Consider the following 21633-nt stretch of genomic DNA (forward strand, 5'->3'; position numbering starts at 1 on the left):
GTTTCTCTCGAAAGAAGTGAGTGGGAGGAAAGTAGAACTTGACGAGGTAACTGTACCTGCTCCCTTACTGGAGAGTAGTTCATCACAGAAAACTGTTTCAGTGACACCTACACCGGTTAGTGAGGAAGCCAATGATAATGATCATGAAACTTCAGATCAAGATACTACTGAACCACGTAGATCAACCAGAGTAAGATCCGCGCCAGAGTGGTACGGAAATCCTGTTCTGGAAGTCATGCTACTAGATCATGATGAACCTACGAACTATGAAGAAGCGATGGTGAGCCCAGATTCCGCAAAGTGGCTTGAAGCCATGAAATCTGAGATGGGATCCATGTATGAGAACAAAGTATGGACTTTGGTTGACTTGCCCGATGATCGGCAAGCAATTGAGAATAAATGGATCTTTAAGAAGAAGACTGACGCTGATGGTAATGTTACTGTCTACAAAGCTCGACTTGTCGCAAAAGGTTTTCGACAAGTTCAAGGAATTGACTACGATGAGACCTTCTCACCCGTAGCGATGCTTAAGTCCGTCCGAATCATGTTAGCAATTGCCGCATTTTATGATTATGAAATTTGGCAAATGGATGTCAAAACTGCATTCCTGAATGGATTCCTGGAAGAAGAGTTGTATATGATGCAACCAGAAGGTTTTGTCGATCCAAAGGAAGCTAACAAAGTGTGCAAGCTCCAGCGATCCATTTATGGACTGGTGCAAGCCTCTCGGAGTTGGAATAAACGTTTTGATAGTGTGATCAAAGCATTTGGTTTTATACAGACTTTCGGAGAAGCCTGTATTTACAAGAAAGTGAGTGGGAGCTCTGTAGCATTTCTGATATTATATGTGGATGACATATTACTGATTGGAAATGATATAGAATTTCTGGATAGCATAAAGGGATACTTGAATAAAAGTTTTTCAATGAAAGACCTCGGTGAAGCTGCTTACATATTAGGCATTAAGATCTATAGAGATAGATCAAGACGCTTAATTGGACTTTCACAAAGCACATACCTTGACAAAATTTTGAAGAAGTTCAAAATGGATCAAGCAAAGAAAGGGTTCTTGCCTGTGTTACAAGGTGTGAAATTGAGTAAGACTCAATGCCCGACCACTGCAGAAGATAGAGAGAATATGAAAGATGTTCCCTATGCATCAGCCATAGGCTCTATCATGTATGCAATGCTGTGTACCAGACCTGATGTGTGCCTTGCTATAAGTTTAGCAGGGAGGTACCAAAGTAATCCAGGAATGGATCACTGGACAGCGGTCAAGAACATCCTGAAATACCTGAAAAGGACTAAGGATATGTTTCTCGTATATGGAAGTGACAAAGAGCTCATCGTAAAAGGTTACGTTGATGCAAGCTTTGACACTGATCCGGACGATTCTAAATCGCAAACCGGATACGTGTTTACATTAAACGGTGGAGCTGTCAGTTGGTGCAGTTCTAAACAAAGCGTTGTAGCGGGATCTACATGTGAAGCGGAATACATAGCTGCTTCGGAAGCAGCAAATGAAGGAGTCTGGATGAAGGAGTTCATATCCGATCTAGGTGTCATACCTAGTGCATCGGGTCCAATGAAAATCTTTTGTGACAATACTGGTGCAATTGCCTTGGCAAAGGAATCCAGATTTCACAAAAGGACCAAACACATCAAGAGACGCTTCAACTCCATCCGGGATCTAGTCCAGGTGGGAGACATAGAGATTTGCAAGATACATACGGATCTGAATGTTGCAGACCCGTTGACTAAGCCTCTTCCACGAGCAAAACATGATCAGCACCAAGGCTCCATGGGTGTTAGAATCATTACAGTGTAATCTAGATTATTGACTCTAGTGCAAGTGGGAGACTGAAGGAAATATGCCCTAGAGGCAATAATAAAGTTATTATTTATTTCCTTATAATCATGATAAATGTTTATTATTCATGCTAAAATTGTATTTACCGGAAACATAATACATGTGTGAATACATAGACAAACATAGTGTCACTAGTATGCCTCTACTTGACTAGCTCGTTAATCAAAGATGGTTATGTTTCCTAACCATGAACAAAGAGTTGTTATTTGATTAACGAGGTCACATCATTAGTAGAATGATCTGATTGACATGACCCATTCCATTAGCTTAGCACCCGATCGTTTAGTATGTTGCTATTGCTTTCTTCATGACTTATACATGTTCCTATGACTATGAGATTATGCAACTCCCGTTTACCGGAGGAACACTTTGGGTACTACCAAACGTCACAACGTAACTGGGTGATTATAAAGGAGTACTACAGGTGTCTCCAATGGTCGATGTTGGGTTGGCGTATTTCGAGATTAGGATTTGTCACTCCGATTGTCGGAGAGGTATCTCTGGGCCCTCTCGGTAATACACATCACATAAGCCTTGCAAGCATTACAACTAATATGTTAGTTGTGAGATGATGTATTACGGAACGAGTAAAGAGACTTGCCAGTAACGAGATTGAACTAGGTATTGGATACCGACGATCGAATCTCGGGCAAGTAACATACCGATGACAAAGGGAACAACGTATGTTGTTATGCGGTCTGACCGATAAAGATCTTCGTAGAATATGTAGGAGCCAATATGGGCATCCAGGTCCCGCTATTGGTTATTGACCGGAGACGTGTCTCGGTCATGTCTACATTGTTCTCGAACCCGTAGGGTCCGCACGCTTAAGGTTACGATGACAGTTATATTATGAGTTTATGCATTTTGATGTACCGAAGGTTGTTCGGAGTCCCGGATGTGATCACGGACATGACGAGGAGTCTCGAAATGGTCGAGACATAAAGATTGATATATTGGAAGCCTATGTTTGGACATCGGAAGTGTTCCGGGTGAAATCGGGATTTTACCGGGTTACCGAGAGGGTTACCGGAACCCCCCGGGAGCTATTTGGGCCATAGTGGGCCTTAGTGGAAAAGAGAAGGGGCTGCCCTAGATGGGCTGCGCGCCCCCCCCTTTCCCTAGTCCTATTAGGACTAGGAGAGGTGGCCGGCCCCCTCCTCCTCTTTTCCCCTCCGAGGAATCCTAGTTGGACTAGGATTGGAGGGGGAATCCTACTCCCAGTGGGAGTAGGACTCTCCTGCGCCTCCCCCCCTTGGCCGGCCAGCCTCCCCTCCTCTCCTCCTTTATATACGGAGGCAGGGGCACCTCTAAACACACAAGTTGACACAAGTTGATCCTCGTGATCGATTCCTTAGCCGTGTGCGGTGCCCCCTGCCACCATATTCCTCGATAATACTGTAGTGGAGTTTAGGCGAAGCCCTGCTGCTGTAGTTCATCAAGATCGTCACCACGCCGTCGTGCTGACGAAACTCTTCCCCGACACTTTGCTGGATCAGAGTCCGGGGATCGTCATCGAGCTGAACGTGTGCTCGAACTCGGAGGTGCCGTAGTTTCGGTGCTTGATCGGTTGGATCGTGAAGACGTACGACTACTTCCTCTACGTCGTGTCATCGCTTCCGCAGTCGGTCTGCGTTGGGTACGTAGACAACACTCTCCTCTCGTTGCTATGCATCACATGATCCTGTGTGCGCGTAGGAAATTTTTTGAAATTACTACGAAACCCAACAACACGTCCGTTCATGACCGGGCCAGCATTAAACACAACGCCGGCCGAGCTCCTCCAGTCCACTGTCCATTTAATCTCCTATTTAAACAAGGCCAAACGCCGGCCAAGAATCGCACACCTCCGCCGCTCCCCTATCTCTTCCACCATTTTGTCCACTCTTACAATGGCTTATGAAGAGTAGTTATTTCGCATCCAAGATGGCTGGGTAGCCCGCTGGATACGAGCTATGCAGCTTGCTGATCAACCTCCCTCCCCTTGCCCGACGGAGCCAGTTGCCGCCCAAGCAGGCGCGCGGTTCAGCAACTCACCGCTCCAGGCCAGCTCGACGAGGAGCGGGGCACGGGCGTCGTTGCTGCCATCCATGCCACCGCCTCGTACCACGTCTCCCATTTCTGTGGCCGAGACTCCCATGCCGACGGCCGTGCCATGCCAGCAGCAATAGAAGCCGAGTGCGCGGGGAGCGACGAGTCAGTGGCCAGCGCCTCCGCGTCCGCCGCCATCATCGAGGAGAAGTAGAACATGGGAGGCCACTGCCACTTGGGACCCATGAAGGCCACCGTGGAGGCGACGCCGGCGTACACAGCAGGTGTCTTGCCGTATCCTTTTGTTGCAGGACCTTCATCGACCCTGCATGGGCTCCACGGAAGAGGGGAATGTTAGGATGAACTCGAGCCGGTGCCGACCATGGCGAAGTAGTGGCCGGTGATGAACTTGAACCGGTGCGGACCACCATCATCTTTGGCACCAGCCAATGATATCAGTTGGGCAGTGGGGAAGCGAGCCGTCCTTTGCGCTGAAGCGTATACCTCCGGGGTTCCCGGCAGTCCAGTGATCGTGCTGCCGGATATGAGGAACACAAATCGATCAGCGGGTGACCATTTAGGCCAGGTATTATATACCTGTGCTGTCCAGAACTAGCACCACGTAGTTCATTTGAATGTAATGAAATCCTCCATGTTTGTATGAAAATATGGTATTTTATATGATTCCCGTCGTTGTTTATATGAAATATCAGTTTGTCTACGTGTTTGCGTGAAATTCGTCGAGTGATCTAACGCACCTCGAAATCCAACATGTAATGGTACTACTATTAGTAGTAGAATTGAGACTTATCAAACAGAAAAATGAATGTTTTTTAGGTGAGCCCTATAAACCCTAGTGGGTACATACTCCGTAAAAAAGATTTTTCCAAAACTAAGTCTCTCCCTTTCATGAATTCTGTAGTATACTCCTCCGTCGACGCTCCCTTTCATGAATTCTGTACTTCCTGTCGCTGACATGTGGGACATATAGCAACCGAGTCGACGTGTCAAGCACCAAATAACAGTGCAGAATAGCAGGGGGGACGCACCCCACTCCTACCGACCCAGTAGTAGTAATGAGCAATGAGACATCAAATCACAATGCCGCACCTTCCCAGACGGACGAAGCAACCATTATTTCACACTTCGGTTCGCCATCATCTCAAACCACGTAGTATTGCTTCTGCCTCAAGAGGGACACACGCATCGCCTTGGTACATAATGACACGTGGGACCGCAGGACAGGCCATGCTCCCCCACCGATCGCTCGGTAAAATCACCTCATTTTTACTATACTTCCTCGGTATCGGTTTACTACATGGCATGTGATACGTCTCCGTCGTATCTACTTTTCCAAACACTTTAGCCCTTGTTTTGGACTCTAACTTGTATGATTTGAATGGAACTAACTCGGACTGACGCTGTTTTCAGCAGAACTGCCATGGTGTTGTTTTATGTGCAGAAAATAAAAGTTCTCGGAATGACCTGAAACTCCACGGAACACCTTAGAAAAAACAATAAAAAATCCTCGCCAAAGATGAAGACCAGGGGGCCCACACTCTGTCCACGAGGGAGGGGGGCGCCCCCCTAGGCGCGCCCCCTACCTCGTGGGCCCCCTGGCGGCCCTCCGACGCCAACTCCAACTCCATATATTAGCTTTCGGGGAGAAAAAATCAGAGAGAAGAAATCATCGCGTTTTACGATACGGAGCCGCCGCTAAGCCCTAATCTCTCTCGGGAGGGCTGATCTGGAGTCCGTTCAGGGCTCCAGAGAGGGGGATTCATCGCCGTCGTCATCATCAACCATCCTCCACCACCAATCTCATGATGCTCACCGCCGTGCATGAGTAATTCCATCGTAAGCTTGCTGGACGGTGATGGGTTGGATGAGATTTATCATGTAATCGAGTTAGTTTTGTTAGGGTTTGATCCCTAGTGTCCACTATGTTCTGAGATTGATATTGCTATGACTTTGCTATGCTTAATGCTTGTCACTAGGGCCCGAGTGCCATGATTTCAGATCTGAACCTATTATGTTTTCATGAATATATGTGTGTTCTTGATCCTATCTTGCAAGTCTATAGTCACCTACTATGTGTTATGATCCGGCAACCCCGAAGTGACAATAATCGGGACCACTCCCTGTGATGACCAAAGTTTGAGGACTTCATGTATTCACTATGTGCTAATGCTTTGTTCCGGTTCTCTATTAAAAGGAGGCCTTAATATCCCTTAGTTTCCAATAGGACCCCGCTGCCACGGGAGGGTAGGACAAAAGATGTCATGCAAGTTCTTTTCCATAAGCATGTATGACTATATATGGAATACATGCCTACATTACATTGATGAACTAGAGCTAGTTCTATGTCACCCTATGTTATAACTGTTACATGACGAACCGCATCCGGCATAATTATCCATTGCTAATCCGGTGCCTACGAGTTTTCCATATACTGGTTCTCTCTTATTTACTTTTCCGTTGCTACTATTACAATCACTACAAAATACCAAAAACATTACTTTTGCTGTCTTTACTTTTGTTACCGTTACCAACACTATCATATTACTTTGCTACTAAACACTTTGCTGCAGATACTAAGTTTCCAGGTGTGGTTGAATTGACAACTCAGCTGCTAATACTTGAGAATATTCTTTGGCTCCCCTTGTGTCGAATCAATAAATTTGGGTTGAATACTCTACCCTCGAAAACTATTGCGATCCCCTATACTTGTGGGTTATCAAGACCTTTTTCTGGCACCGTTGCCGGGGAGCATAGCTCTATTCTTTGAGTCACTTGGGATTTATATCTGCTGGACACTATGAAGAACTTGAAAGATGATCGAACTACTATTTTTCCCTCAACTACGAGGGGAGGTAAGGAACTACCATCTAGCCTTGCACTAGATTCTCCTTCTGTTATAAGTAAGCTTGCGACACCTAAACCTGCTACTGCTATGAATTCTGATATGTCACATGTTATTGATGATGCCACTTCTGCTATGCATAATACTTATGATGAAACTACTTCTATGCTTGATACTACTGTGCCCCTTGGTGAATTTCTTGATGAGCAAATTGCTAGGTCTAGAGAAAGAGAAATTATTGAATCTGAATACGATGATGATAGTGATGATGAAAATATGCCTGCTATTCCTGAGGGTTATCTTTTTGATGCAGAATCTTCTGCAGCTATTTTTGCTTGCCAGGATAGATATGAACTTAAGAGGTTGCTAGTTAAATGGAGTAAAGAATCTTTTAGAGATAGAATGAGACCCGACCCTGCTTTTGCTACTTCACCTATCTGTGTTCCCGATAAGGATTATTATGATTTTTCTGTTGATCCAGATATAATCACTTTGGTTGAATCTGATCCTTTTTACGGCTATGAATCTGAAACTGTTGTGGCACATCTTACTAAGTTAAATGATATAGCTGCCCTGTTTACTAATAATGAGAGATCACACTATCTTTATTTACTCAAAATATTTCCGTTCTCATTAAAAGGTGATGCTAAGATATGGTTTAATTCTCTTGATCCTGGTTGTGTGCAAAGTCCCCAGGATATGATTTATTACTTCTCTGCTAAATATTTCCCTGCTCATAAGAAACAAGCTGCTTTGAGGGAAATATACAACTTTGTGCAAATTGAAGAAGAGAGTCTCCCACGAGCTTGGGGGAGGCTTCTCAAGTTACTTAATGCTTTGCCTGATCATCCTCTTAAGAAACCTGAAATACTTGATATCTTTTATAATGGACTAACTGATGCTTCCAGAGATTACCTGGATAGTTGTGCTGGTTCTCTTTTCAGGAAAAGAACACCGAATGAAGCTGAAATTCTATTGAATAATATATTGACAAATGAAAATAATTGGGCACCTCCTGAGCCACCTCCTGAGCCAGTTCGAGAGCCAATTACTGAGCCTATTCCTAAACCAACTCCAAAGAAGAGAGGTGTTCTATTTCTCAGTCCCGAAGATATGCAAGAGGCAAACAAATCTATGAAAGAAAAATGTATTAAAGCTGAAGATGTTAAGAATTTACCTCCTATTGAAGAAATACATGGTCTTAATTTACCGCCTGTAGAAGAAGTATATGATCTCAATTACTTATTTACTGAAGAACCTCCCGATATCCTGACACAGGTAGTAAAGGTAAATTCTCTCTATAGATATGATAAAGCTGAAGTCCCCCCCCTACTAAAATTGCTAGTCAGTGCTTGGATGAGTTTGATGACTTTATGTTTAAGCAAGATGACTTTAATGCTTATTTTGGTAGATAATTAAAACAGAATACCTTTATGATTAAATGCTTGGGTGATTATATGGTTGATATTAGAGGTGAACTTAAACTTGTTAGCAAACATGCTTCTATGGTTACCACTCAAGTAGAACAAGTACTTAAAGCTTAGAAAGAAGTGCTTGATGAAATGAATAGTAAGAAAAATGATTATGCTGTTAGAGTGGCTACTAGAACTGGTAGAATGACTCAGGAACCTTTGTATCCTGAAGGCCACCCTAAGAGAATCGAGCAAGATTCTCAGAGAAATGATATTGATGTACCTAGTTCTTCTAAAAGGAAGAAAAAGAAAAATGATAGGACTTTGCAAACTTCTGGTGAACCTATTGCTGAACCACCTGAGAATCCAAATGATATCTCTATTTCTAATGCTGAAACACAATCAGGTGATGAACATGAACCTAGTGATAATGTAAATGATAATGTTCAAGTTGATGCTCAACCTAGTAATGGTAATGATGTAGAAGTTGAACCTGTTGTTGATGTTGATAACCCACAATCAAGGAATCAATGTTATGATAAAAGAGACTTTGTTGCTAGGAAACATGGTGAATAAAGGGGACCATGGGTTTAGAAACCCATGCCTTTTCCTCCGAAACCATCCAAGAAAAAGGATGATGAGGATTTTGAGCGCTTTGCTGAAATGATTAGACCCATCTTTTTGCGTATGCGATTAACTGATGTGCTCAAAACAAATCCTTATGCTAAGTATATGAAGGATATCATTACTCATAAAAGAAAGATACCTGAAGCTGAAATTTCCACCATGCTTGCTAATTATACTTTTAAGGGTGGAATACCAAAGAAACTTGGAGATCCAGTAGTACCTACTATACCATGCTCCATTAAGAGAAATTATGTTAAAACTGCTTTATGTGATCTTGGAGCTGGTGTCAGTGTTATGCCTCTCTCTTTATATCATAGACTTGGCATGAATAAGTTGACACCTACTGAAATATCTTTGCAAATGGCTGATAAATCAACTGCTATACCTGTCGGTATTTGTGAGGATGTGCCTGTTGTGGTTGCAAACGTTACTATTTTAACGGACTTTGTTATTCTTGATATTCCCGAGGATGACAGTATGTCTATTATTCTTGGAAGACCTTTCCTTAATACTGCAGGGGCTGTTATTGATTGCAACAAAGGCAATGTCACTTTTCATGTTAATGGCAATGAGCACACGGTACACTTTCCGAGGAAACAACCTCAAGTTTATAGTATCAACTCTATTGGAAAAATTCCATCAACTATATTTGGAGGTTTTGAATTTCCTCTCCCTACTGTCAAGAAAAAGTATGATATTCTTATTGTTTGGGATTTTCATATCCCCGTTGAGGTAACTTAGTGTTATTTGAAATTTTTCCGGTTCCGTGATTATTCGGAATGAGTTTGTTAACAAGACTTGATCAACCTTGTTAGTGGGTTCATTTTGATGATCACGAGATGGATGAAACTAGAAGCACAACATTCTGTACCCTTTTTATATTTTCTGTTATTTAGTAGAAATAAAGTAAAATACTATTTTTCTGTCTGTCTCCTGACTTATTCGTGCAATATAAAAATACCCCGAAAATAAAAGTCCTCAGAATGCCATGCCAATTTAATATGATTTTTTCAGGAATATTTGAGGATTTACTGTGCAAAAATTACCGCGGGGGGAGCTGCCACCTGGCCATGAGGGTGGAGGGCACGCCCTACCCCCCTGGGCGCGCCCCCCTACCTCGTGGGCCCACGGTGGCCCACCTCCACTTATCCCTGCACCCATCTTCTTCCTCTGCCTCACACAAACACGAGAAACCAACTCAAGCACGAGTTCCAGCCCCCGTTGCTGTGATTTTTGATCTCCTTGCTCAAAGCACCTCTCGCAAAACTGCTTGGGGAGGTTGTTCCTTGGTATGTGACTCCTCCATTGGTCTAATTAGTTTTTGTTCCAGTGCTTTATTCATTGCAAATTTGTGCTGCATAGGTTACCATGTTCTTGAGCTTGCATGTTAAATTTATATGGTTCCAAGTAGTTCCAATGCTTTATATAGGCTCTAGGCACTTGTGGGAGTTGTTGCTATCAATTTTATTGAAGTTGGTTCACTTTTATTTGAAGTTACTAAAAATTTCAGATTGTTTCAGAAATAATGAAGAGACTTTTGAGGGGCTCGTCGATCCGAAGATCTAAGGAAAAACAAAAGGAAGAAGAGCAGAAGCCCAAATTTAATTTACCTCGCACCGCGGAGGTCTGGCCTTGTGAATGGCCTTCCGATGACTTTTTGAGGAGAGCCGAGATTTATGAGGATTTCTATTTATTGATTGAGAATGTTGGCCTCACCGACTTCCTCCGCGACCAACGTCATTGAGGGAATCCTGGATCAGGGGGTGTCCGGATGGCCGGACTATGACCTTTGGCCGAACTCCCGGACTATGAAGATACAAGATTGAAGACTCCGTCCCGTGTCCGGATAGGACTTTCCTTGGCGTGGAAGGCAAGCTTGGCGATACGATATGAAGATCTCCTCCCATTGTAACTGACTCTGTGTAACCCTAGCCCTCTCAGATGTCTACATAAACCAGAGAGTTTTAGTCCGTAGGACAAAGAACAATCATACCATAGGCTAGCTTCTAGGGTTTAGCCTCTCTGATCTCGTGGTAGATCAACTCTTGTACTACCCATATCATCAATATTAATCAAGCAGGAGTAGGGTTTTACCTCCATCGAGAGGGCCCGAACCTGGGTAAAAACATCGTGTCCCTTATCTCCTGTTACCATCCGCCTAGACGCACAGTTCGGGACCCCCTAACCGAGATCCGCCGGTTTTGACACCGACATTGGTGGTTTCATTGAGAGTTCCTCTGTGTCGTCACCTTTAGGTCCGATGGCTTCTTCGATCGTCAACCACGACGCGGTCCAGGGTGAGACTTTTCTCCCCGGACAGATCTTCGTATTCGGCGGCTTTGCACTACGGGCCGATTCGCTTGGCCATCTGGAGCAGATCGAAAGCTACGCCCCTGGCCATCAGATCAGGTTTGGAAGCTTAAACTACACGGCCGACATCCGCGGGGACTTGATCTTCGACGAATTCGAGCCACGGCCGAGCGCGCCGCACTGTCACATTGGGCATGATCTAGCTCTGCCGCCCAACAGCGCCCAGAGCACCGCTCAGGTGCCCGCTCCGACCACCAGCTCGGACCCGGCTGCGCCAGTCGGGGACGGTCGGTTGGACGCCGCCCCAGGAGCCGCAATGTCTATGGCGATAGAGCCGAATACCAGCCTAGTCATTTGCAAGGCCCATGACTCCAAGGTGCCGGACTCCGTTCCGGACTACGAATCTTCCGCACCCCTTCCGATCGAACCCGATTGGGCTCCAATCATGGAGTTCACCGCTGCGGACGTCTTTCAGCACTCGCCCTTTGGCGATATCCTGAATTCACTAAAGTCTCTCTCTTTGTCAGGGGAGCCCTGGCCGAACTATGGCCGGCATGGTTGGGATGCGGACGACGAAGAAATTCGAAACCCACCCACCACCCACTTTGTAGCCACTGTCGACGATCTAACCGACATGCTCGACTTTGACTCCAAAGACATCGACGGTATGGATGCCGATGAAGGAGACGACCAAGAACCAGCACCTATAGGGCACTGGAAGGCCACCTCGTCATATGACATATACATGGTGGACACCCCCAAAGCAAGGGATGGCGATGAAAAAGCGGAGGACGACTCCTCCAAGAAGCAACCCAAGCCCCGACGTCAGCGGCGCCGCTCTAAATCCCGCCAAAGCAAGAACGACGAATCTGGCACCGGAGACATCAACACCCCGGACAGTGCCGAAGACAACCCCCTCCAGCAGGATTCAGCGCAGGAGGACGAAGGAGCCAGCCCTCATGAGAGAGCGGCGGACAGAGAGGTCGAGGACGACAATTATATGCCTCCCTCCGAAGACGAGGCAAGCCTCGACGACGATGAATTCGTCGTGCCAGAGGATCCCATCGAATAAGAGCGTTTCAAACACAGGCTTATGGCCACGGCGAGCAGTATCAAGAAAAAACAACAACAACTTAGAGCTGACCAAGACTTGCTAGCCGACAGATGGACTGAAGTCCTGGCGGCCGAAGTGTATAAACTCGAACGCCCCTCCAAGAGTTACCCAAAGCGCAGGCTGCTACCCCAACAAGAGGAGGAAGCAACTAAACCTACATCACCAGCGTACGATGTGCCCGATCGGCCACCCCGTGGCCGCGATAGAGAGGCCTTCCGGCCCTCAATACAAGCCGCACCCCGGCGTCGCTCTAAGAATACCAGAGCACGGGGAAACGCAACAGACCTGCGAGACATATTGGACGATAAGGCAAGGCAAACAAGATCGATCTACGGATCGCGTGGGCGCCCCACATCACGTGACGATAACCGTCACGCCGGATATGATAAATGCGGCCAGGCCGAATACAACAGACAAAGCTCATCCGAGCTACGTTGCGATATAGCCTAGTATAGGGGCGCCGCACACCCACTATGCTTCACAGACGAAGTAATGGATCATCAAATCCCCGAGGGCTTCAAACCCGTAACATCGAATCATACGACGGCACAACTGATCCCGCGGTATGGATCGAGGATTATCTCCTTCATATCCACATGGCCCGTGGTGATGATCTACACGCCATCAAATACCTCCCGCTCAAGCTTAAAGAACCAGCTCAGCATTGGCTTAACAGCCTGCCAGCAGAGTCCATTAGTTGCTGGGAGGACCTGGAATCCGCATTCCTTGACAACTTCCAGGGCACTTATGTGTGACCGCCAGACGCCGATGACCTAAGCCACATAATCCAGCAGCCAGAGGAATCGGCCAGACAATTCTGGACACGGTTCCTCACCAAGAAAAATCAAATAGTCGACTGTCCAGACGCCGAGGCCCTTGCAGCCTTCAGGCACAACATCCGAGACGAATGGCTTGCCCGACACCTAGGACAGGAAAAGCCGAAATTTATGGCAGCCCTCACGACACTCATGACCCGCTTTTGCGCAGGCGAAGACAGCTGGCTAGCTCGTAGCAATAACATAACCAAGAGCCCTGGCAATTCGGATACCAAGGACAACAATGGCAGGTCACGTCGCAACAAGCACAAGCGCCGCATTAACGGCGACAATACTGAGGATACGACAGTTAATGCCAGATTCAGAGGCTCTAAGCTCGGTCAACGGAAGAATCCATTCAAAAGAAACCCTCCGGGCCCATCCTGCTTAGACCGGATACTCGATCAGTCGTGCCAGATACACGGCACCCCCGAACAACCAGCCAACCACACCAACAGGGATTGTTGGGTGTTCAAGCAGGCAGGCAAGTTAAGTGCCGAAACAAGAGACAAGGGGCTGCATAGCGACAACGAGGAGGAGCCCCGGCCGCCGAACAACAGAGGACAGAAGGGCTCGCCCCCGCAAGTGCGGATGGTGAACATGATATACGCAACCCACATCCCCAAAAGGGAGCGGAAGCGTGCTCTCAAGGACGTCTACGCGTTGGAGCCAGTCGCCCCCAAGTTCAACCCATGGTCCTCCTGCCCGATAACTTTTGATCGAAGGGACCACCCCACTAGCATTCGTCACGGCGGATTCGCCGCATTGGTCCTAGACCCAATCATTGACGGATTTCACCACACTAGAGTCCTCATGGACGGCGGCAGCAGCCTGAACCTGCTTTATCAGGATACAGTGCGAAAAATGGTTATAGATCCGTCAAGGATTAAACCCACAAAGACAACCTTTAAAGGCGTCATACCAGGTGTAGAAGCCAGCTGTACAGGCTCGGTTACACTTGAAGTGGTCTTCGGATCCCCGGATAATTTCCGAAGCGAAGAGTTAATCTTCGACATAGTCCCATTCCGTAGTGGCTATCACGCCCTGCTCGGACGAACCGCATTCGCAAAATTCAATGCAGTGCTGCACTACGCATATCTCAAGCTCAAGATGCCAGGTCCTCGCGGAGTCATTACGGTAAACGTAAACACCGAACGCTCTCTCCGAACGGAGGAGCACATAGCGGCCCTGGCGGCGGAAGTAGAAAGCAGCCTCTCAAGGCAACTCTCCAATCCGGGTGTTAAACGACCGGACAACGTCGAGCGCGCCTGAAATAACCTACAACAAATCCGGCTGGCACGTTCCGAGCAAGCATAGCAGTACGGCCCCAGCCCCAGCCCACGCCAGATGGTGATATCGGTACCACGCGTACATAATTATGCTTTGGAAATACCATGGGCATAAGGGGAGGGGCACAACTACGGCACGCCCAGAATGTGGCTCAACCGCACTAAGGGGCTCCCTATTCCGCCGTTTCTTTTCTTATACTTTCAGGACCCAACTATTCGGAAGGCCTGTCCGGCAACACACTCGCCGAACACACGATGCAACAGCCAGGGAAAGAACAAGCCACGTCAAACGTCCAGGTGGTCTCTATAACGAGCTAAATACCTGTTTTACTTAAAGTCCTGCAGCTTGCCCCTGGAGGGGGGACATGTCAAATATTCCCATCTCTTGCTTACCGCACTATTTGTATCGTCCTGCTTTCATAGCAACCCTTTTTTTAATAAACAATACATAGCTCTTATCTATTATTGTATTCATCTATTTTTATACAAATATGTTCAGTCTTGACATTATGCAACCGTACACTTTGGTACGACCAATACACCAGGGGCTTAAGCACCCCATAATATGGTGTGAGAAGACCGAACACTCTCATGAGTGCGGCACCCCGAACTTATAGCACTATATGCATCGGCTCCGAATCATGTCTTGGGTCAATAGTTGGGTTTGCCCGGCTCCCATGTTTTGGTATCTTACGTTCCGCAATGTTGGCTAAGGTAGCGCTGGGAGAACTACTGCGATTGTGCCCCAGTTGAGCCGGGTTAACACCTCAGTAGAGAAAGCTAAAACTGACCGTCATGATAGTGCGAGAGACCGGTCGCTGTTCGCGAGGTTTTTCGAGTCCTTAAAGACTTATGCCGCTTAGAGCGAGGAGCCGGACTTATTCGGCCTAGGCGTGGATAGCGCCCCGAACTCGGTCTTCCGAATACTAGGGGCTTCGCCGAAATTTAAAATTATAGAATTCTATGGCTAAGTGAGATGATAAAGCATTATAAGTCTGATGGCCTTGTTCGTTGTGCTGAGCGCCTGCCTAGATGGACCCAAGAATGGGAACAAGAGCGCTCAGGTTTATCCCGAACACCCCAGCACTCGTGGCATGGGGGTAGAAGCCGACGACTTGCATCTTTCAAATTTGATAAACGGCCGCACAGAAGGTAATATTTTAAATTAACAAGCGTTGCTTAACGCATATGAACAAAGTTTTCAGCGTACAGGATAACAGATGTGAGTCTACTCAAAAATTACATCTTTGGAGCATTCACCCTCTATAAGGCGGGCACCCTTCAGGACGCCCTTATAATACATCTCGGGCGTGCGATACTCCTTGCCTGGCGGTGGCGCGTCCGTCAATAGCTTCTTAGTGTCCAGCTTGCCCCAGTGCAGTTTAGCACGGGCGAGGGCCCGACGGGCACCTTCAATACAGACGGAGCGCTTGACGACTTCAACCCATGGACAAGCGTCCACCAGTCACCGCACTAGACCGAAGTAACTCCCAGTCATGGCTTCTCTAGGACACAGCCGAACTATGAGGCCCTTCATGGCCTGTTCGGCCACCTTGTGGAGTTCGACCAACTGCTTCAGCTGGTCGCTCTGGGGCACCGGATGTCTGGCCTCAGCATATTGAGACCAGAACACCTTTTCCGTTGAGCTCCCCTCCTCGGCTCGGTAGAATGCGGCAGCATCAGACACACTATGGGGCAGATCGGCGAACGCTCCTAGAGAGCTCTAGATTCGAGTAAGTAACAGATAATTCACTTTTATATGCTTGCTTTGCATAAAGAATGCCTTACCCGCCGCTATTTTCTTTATTGCCTCGATATCCTGGAGGGCCTTCTTGGCTTCGGCCTTAGCGGTTTTGGCACTCTCATGAGCCAAGGTGAGCTCGGACTCTCAAGTCTTCGAGTCACGCTCCAAACTCTCGTGTTTTTCCACGAGAGCCTGGAGCTCTTGCCGCACCTCCGCCACCCGCGCCTCCTGCTTCTCTCGCTCGGTGCGCTCCAAGGCCGCATTGTTCTCGGCCCTGGACACCGCCTCCTTCAGGGTCGCCACCTTGGTCGTGGCCCCTGCAATATTAATGTTGGTCCTGTCACTATTTGCAACCAGGTATTTCTATATACATTTACATATGGTATTACATACCGTCCTTGTCCTCGAGCTGCTTCTTGGCACGGCCGAGCTCGTTCTCGGACCGCTCGAGGCTCTCCTTCAATGCATTGACCTCCGCAGTCAGTGCGGCAGAAGTCAGCAGTGCAGCCTGCATTCCCATATTGACATATTTATGTTAGACTCCTGCGTATATCTTTTTAGATCCTTAGCTCGGCTTTTCTTTCCGAACCCCAAACTGAGCATCAGGGGCTACTGTCTATGCGGTAACATTTTTATATGTTTTGAATACATACCTCAAAGCCTGTTAACAGACTTGTACATGCTTCTGTCAGCCCGCTCTTGGCAGACTGAACCTTCTGAATCACCTCACTCATAACAGTGCGGTGTTCTTCGTCATGGAGGCGCTGTTAAGCACCTCCAGCAAATTGTCTGGCGCCTCGGGTGGACGGAGATCGCCGGCGTCGTAGGCTTGCCCTTCTTACGAAGGCGCCGCCTGTCGGACTCTGGAACCGTTGATGGTTCCAGAGCAGTGTCCGGCCCAGGGCCGGACTTAGATCCCTCCGGGGCTTTACCCCCTTTGGGCGTGAAGTTCGGGAGGTCGCCTTGTGGTGCCTCCAGGACCACCTCCTCCTGGTTCGGTCCCTTTTGGGACTCCACCTCGGCGTCGTCCGTAGGGAGAGGGGAGGAGGCCGTCGGGAGTGAAGTGCTATTCACATCCGACGAATTCAGGGAGCCGCTCGACGAATCGCCGAGCTGAGCCTTGGGTGGACTGCATAATTGAATTCGGCGTCAGAAAATACCGAATAATAAAGGAGCGCCATAAGTTATTCGGGTATCCGGATGCTTACGATTTTGCCAGGGGCTTGACCCTGGATGGCCATTCCTCCCCGCCGTCTTCGGCATCAGAGGCGTAGTCCGACAGAAGGGTCCTCCCCTTCTTGGACCCTCCGGCCTCCCCAGTTGGGGCGACCTTCCTTTTCTTTACTCCCCCCGTTCGAGGGGGAGAGGCTTCGTCTTCTTCCTCCTCCTTGTCTTCAGAGGCGGAGGGTGCTTCGGGGTTGTCGGGTGATGAATCCGACACCACCAGGCACCAGGAACTCTTTTGAGTCCCCGTGGCCTTCTTATTGGCCTTCTTCTCCGGTACCACGTGAGGTGCCGGAACCAGCAACTTCGTTAAGCGAGCATCCGCTGGGTCTTCGGGCAAAGGAGCCGGACAGTTGATCTGTCCGGCCTTCTTCTGCCAGTCCTGTTAAAGGGATGGGGGTTTAGATCCCGCATAGAATCAAATCTATGGAAAACAAATACCCCGTAATGGAAAAATTAAGCTCACCGCGCTGGCTTGGCGCTTGGCGCAGAACCCGCGATCCTCGGTGACGGGAGGGGAGAACTCAGAGCTCTTGAATAGCACCTTCTAGGCGTCCTCGTGCTTTGTGTCAAAGAGCCGGGACAGAGTCTGGTGCTGGGCCGGGTCGAACTGCCACAAGTTGAAAGCCCGTCGTTGACACGGGAGAATCCGGCGGAAGAGCATGACCTGGACTACGGTGACAAGTTTAACCTTCCTGCCGATCAAGTCTTTGATGCAGGTTTGAAGTCCGGTCACTTCTGCCGAGTTACCCCACAACAGGCCCGTCTCTTTCCAAGATGTGAGCCGTGTGGGGATGCCAGATCAGAATTCGGGGGCCGCTGCCCATTTAGGGTCATGCGGCTCGGTGATATAGAACCACCCCGATTGCCACCCTTTGGTGGTTTCTACGAAGGCGCCCTCGAGCCATGTAACATTGGCTATCTTGCCCACCATGGCGCCTTCGCACTCTGCTTGGCGGCCGCCCATGACCTTCAGCTTGACGCTGAAGATCTTCAGCCATAGGCCAAAGTGAGGCTGGATGCGGAGGAAGGCCTCACACACGATGATGAATGCAGAGATATTAAGGATGAAGTTCGGGGCCAGATCGTGGAAATCCAGGCTGTAGTAGAACATGAGCCCCCGTACGAACGGGTGAAGAGGAAAGCCCAGTCCGAGGAGGAAATGGGGGAGAAATACGACCCTCTCATGGGGCCTAGGGGTGGGGATGAGTTGCCCCTCATCTGGAAGCCGGTGCGCGATGTCGTCAGACAAGTATCCGGCCTTCCTCAGCTTTTTGATTTGTCCCTCCATGACGGAGGAGGCCATACATCTACCTCCCGCTCCGGACATGATTGGAGAAGGTTGAGGTGGGAAGTGCGGACTTGGGCACAGGAGCTCGAGTGCGCAGGGATGGATAAGCAAAGGAGGAAGAAGGCGTAAATGGAAAGGGTAGATTCTTATCCCCTTATATGGGCGGCCAAGGCTACCAGCCCCCACCAGCCTAATACAACTCGCTTATCTCCCAAGCGCCACGGTTAATGGCGCGGTTGGGTTACTGTCGGTGTCAAAACCGGCGGATCTCGGGTAGGGGGTCCCGAACTGTGCGTCTAGGCGGATGGTAACAGGAGACAAGGGACACGATGTTTTACCCAGGTCCGGGCCCTCTTGATGGAGGTAAAACCCTACGTCCTGCTTGATTAATATTGATGATGTGTGTTACAAGAGTGGATCTACCACGAGATCAAGGAGGCTAAACCCTAGAAGCTAGCCTATGGTATGATTGTTGTTCGTCCTATGGACTAAAGCCATCCGGTTTATATAGACACCGGAGAGGGCTAGGGTTACACAGAGTCGGTTACAATGGTAGGAAATCTACATATCCATATCGCCAAGCTTGCCTTCCACGCCAAGGAAAGTCCCATCCGGACACGGGACGAAGTCTTCAATCTTGTATCTTCATAGTCTTGGAGTCCGGCCGATGATGATAGTTCGGCTATCCGGACACCCCCTAGTGTGGAACTCCCTCAGTAGCCCTTGAACCAGGCTTCAATGATGACGAGTCCGGCGCGCATGTTGTCTTTGGCATTGCAAGGCAGGTTCTTCTTCCGAATAATTTATAAAAGATTGTGAACATCAGGATAGTGTCCGGCTCTGCAAAATAAATTCCACGTACCACCGTAGATAGAATAACATTACACAAGCTCAATCTGCTAACGTATTTTGTGGCGTGACGTCACACCACTACCAAGCCTTTACTCAAATTGTTTTTATTGTTCCATCTCCGCGTGTTTAGCGAAGCGGTTTCCTTGGCACGTCTTGTTGAAGCAGAGATCGTGTTCCCCTTATTCCGGGATTCCCATCAATACGGACGTGGGTAACCCAACCGCGCCATTGATTGTGACGCCTGGGAGATACATGTTTTCTCCGCCCATATAAGGGGATAAGGATCCAACCCTTTTACCTGCGCCTTCTTCCTCCTTGGCTTATCCATCTCCGTGAACTCGAGCTCCAGCGCCCAAGTCCGCACTTCTCACTTCAACCTTCTCCAACTATGTCCGGAGCGGGAGGCAAGTGGATGGCCTCCTCCGTCACGGAGGGGCAGATCCAGAAGCTGCGCGATGCCGGATATTTTTCCAGCGACATCACGCACCAGCTCCCCGACGAGGGAGAGCTCATCCCCACCCCCAGGCCCCATGAGAGGGTAGTATTTCTTCCCCATTTACTCCGCGGACTGGGCTTCCCACTTCATCCCTTTGTCCGGGGGCTCATGTTCTACTATGGCCTAGATTTCCATGATCTGGCCCCGAATTTCATCCTCAACATCTCGGCGTTTATCGTCGTGTGCGAGGCCTTCCTCTGCATCCAGCCCCACTTCGGCTTGTGGCTCAAGACCTTCAGTGTCAAGCCGAAGGTTGTGAAGGGCAGCCAAGCGGAGTGCGGAGGCACCATGGTGGGCAGGATGTCCCACGTTACGTGGCTGGAGGGCACTTTCGTGGAAACCATTAAGGGGTGGCAATCGGGGTGGTTCTACATCACCGAGCCGCGTGACCCTGATTGGGCAGCGGCCCCCGAATTCAGATCCGGCATCCCTACACGGCTCACCTCCTGGAAAGAGAGTGGCCGGATCTGGGGGGATTCGGAGGAGCTGACCGGACTCCAAGCCTGTATCCAGAAGCTGGTGGACAAGAAGCTCAAGCTTGTCAACGTAGTCCAGGTCATGCTCATCCGCCGGATTCTCCCGTGCCAACGACGGGGCTTCAACATGTGGGAGTTCGATCCGGCGCAGCACCAGACTCTGAGCGGGCTCTTCGACACTATGTACGAAGATGTCTGGAAGGTGCTGTTCAAGGGCGCCGAGGCTCCCGCATCCGCTGCCGAAGATCGCGGATTCCGCTCGCAGCATCCAGCTGACGAGGTAAGTGATTTTGCCACTTGTTTTCCATAGTTTGACTCTATGTGGGATCTAAACTCCCTTTACCTTTGATAGGGCTGGCTGGCGAAGGCCGAACGGACTATCTGTCCGGCCCCATTGCCAGAGGACCCAGCGGACGCCCGCCTAACGGGGCTGCTGGCTCCGGCACCCCACGTGGTGCCGGAGAAGAAGGCCGAGAAGAAGGCCACGCGGACTCGGAAGAGTTCCCGTTTTCAGGTGCTATCGGATGATGAATCCGAGGCCGACTCCTCCCACCAAGGCGAGGAGGAGAAGAAGAAAGCCTCTCCCCCAGCGGGGGGAGGGAAGAAAAGGAAGGCCTCCCCAACAAGGGAGGCCGAAGGGTCCAAGAAGGGAAAAACTCTCCCCCGGACTGCTCCGCCAACGCCAGTGACGACGACGAGGACTGGCCTCCAAGGGCCAAGCCCCTGGCGAGATCGTAAGTATCCGGACTCCCGAATAACTTCAAGGTTTTTATTTCTCGCCACATAATGTTTTTCTAATGCCGCATACAACCCTGCAGTCCGCCTAAGGATGATCTTCCCGCTTCATCGAGCGGGTCCTTAGGTGCGTCGGATATGGATTCTCTTCCGACTGCCTCCACCCCCCATGACGCGGACGATGCCGAGGTGGGATCCCAGGAAGGGACCCACCAGGAGGAGAGGCCCCGGAGGTGTCGCAGGACAACCTCCCGGACTTTGCACCGGACTCGGCCCGGAACCCACAGTGGCTCCGGAGTCCGGCGGGCGACCCCTTCGTAAGAAGGGCAAGACCGTGACGCCGGCAGCCTCCGTCCAACCGGAGGCGCCGGATAATTTGCTGGAGGCGCTCAATGGCGCCTCCATCGAAGAGGAACACCACACTGTTATGAGTGCGGTGATTCAGAAGGTGCAGCTCGCCAAGAGCGGGTTGACCGAAGCCTGC

Source organism: Triticum aestivum, chromosome 6B (genome assembly GCF_018294505.1).
Source record: "Triticum aestivum cultivar Chinese Spring chromosome 6B, IWGSC CS RefSeq v2.1, whole genome shotgun sequence".
Lineage (NCBI taxonomy): Eukaryota > Viridiplantae > Streptophyta > Magnoliopsida > Poales > Poaceae > Triticum > Triticum aestivum.